The following is a 1,917-nucleotide window of genomic DNA, read 5'->3' as shown; positions in this document are numbered from 1 at the left end:
TCTTGCCATACTCTGCTATTTTTGGCCTTTGTGGTTTGCCATACTAGCTGTTCCTGTGTATATTTTCATATTTTCTGTGCGGCGTTGACAGACCCGCCTCTGGAGGAACTACTCAGCTTTTCTTTCCGTCGCTCATCTCTTTTGCACAGATGTGGTTTATTTGCTGTGATGAATTTTAACTGAGAAAGCAGACCTGGAAGTGTGATGATCTGTGCAGCATTGATATGAATGTAAGACTTTTCCTGAACATTTTTATTCATTCACATTAGAGGCAGATCTTTTTTCTTCAAATGGAGAAACTAATTAAGCTTTTGAAGACACTGTTTTTAGCTAAGATTCAGAATCACTGACTGTTTGAAACTGATCTGTGGATTTAAATCAGAGCAACTTTAAATGGTTCAAAGCTCTGAGAAACCAACTCAGAACCATCAGAGATGCAATATTACTGCAGCTGGAAAACCAGCTGATTGCATCTAGTTAATAAGTTAAAGTCAAATCATTGCTTTATTGATATCTTTAGCAGAAGTTTCAAGTAGCAAAGTAAAAATACTTTGTTTCCTTACTTCAATAGAAATGTTGTCCATCTATACTTTACTGGAGTAATTTTTTAAATATTTTTTGAGCAACTTTTCACTTTCTACTCCTTACATTTTAAAAATAGACTCGTTAGTTTTGTTTCATTTAAGGTTGTTTTTGTTCTAACCTGTTGGTATTTAAAACCCCCCAATAACATTAAAATAATTAGTTTTATCCAGTGTAGTGGGAAAAAAGTGTTCAACTATTTGCTCCAATTAAATAAACGGAGATCGATGGATTTCACTCAGTCGGCACTTTATTTTTATCTTTGCAGAGAGAGAACAGTCATCATACATTATTTCACGGTAATCAGTCCTGTTCTGCCTGAGCAGCATTCGTTCCTCTTTACTTACAGTAATGGAAAGTAGTCAGAGTCAAAACTAATTACAGACACTTTGGTTAAACAGTAACATGTTATGAATAAACCTGGAGGAAGAATCTGGTTTGTTATGGAAGAAGCAATGTCTGCTCTACAAACATCCTCACTCAGGCATTGTTTGGCCTTACAGGTGAAACAGACTGAGTGAAAAACTTCTATAGTGAGTAAATAGGATAAATTAATATATGAAATAAGAGAAACTACATTTTCTGACCACATCAGATAATTTATGTCTTTATGTTTGGACTCAGTGCTGCCCCAACCTGTTGCTCACCACAAACCAAAATAAATAGCTTTTCAAGATGCTGCAAAGTTAAATGTGACTCTGTTAACTTCAGTTATGAAAATAAGAAAATGAAGTCTAAGGAAGTTATCGTCCAGAATTGTAGAAAAATCTTTCTTTAAAAGGGTAGAGCAATAAAACTGCTTCTGGCCTTAACATTTTTTCTGCATTACTTTTACTTTTACATTTTAAGTAGTTTTAAAAATTGTACTTTTACACTTTTACTGGAGTAAAAAGCTAAAGTTGAACTTCTACTGCAGTAATAAACATTAATACTTTTAAAACGTCAGCTTATGTGTTTTTGAGGTAAAAAGAGCTTCTTTTAATTTTTTTGGCTTGTGTAAGAGTTGTGGTTGTACCAGAGATCACCTGCAGGGGGTGCTGTTGTTCTCAGGCTTTCCCCTGTCAGAAGAAGGAGAGCCCAGTCCAGATATAGTAAACTGCAGCTGTTCACTGTTGACACCTGAACCCACCAGCTGGACCTGTTACAAAACCTCTGAACCACTGAGACCAAAATGGATCTTCCTCCAGTCCATGTCCCTCCTGTCCATGTTCTTTAGTCCATGTCTCTTCTTTTGTCCGTGTCCCTTCTGTCCATGTTTCTTCTCTTGTCCATGTCCCTCTTGTCCATGTCTCTTCCCTTGTCCATGTCCCTCCTGTCCATGTTCTTTAGTCCATG

The sequence above is a fragment of the Cyprinodon variegatus genome, unplaced genomic scaffold, assembly GCF_000732505.1.
Source record: "Cyprinodon variegatus isolate N-32 unplaced genomic scaffold, C_variegatus-1.0 Scaffold1402, whole genome shotgun sequence".
In the NCBI taxonomy this organism is placed as follows: Eukaryota; Metazoa; Chordata; class Actinopteri; order Cyprinodontiformes; family Cyprinodontidae; genus Cyprinodon; species Cyprinodon variegatus.
This window is presented reverse-complemented; position numbering follows the sequence as displayed.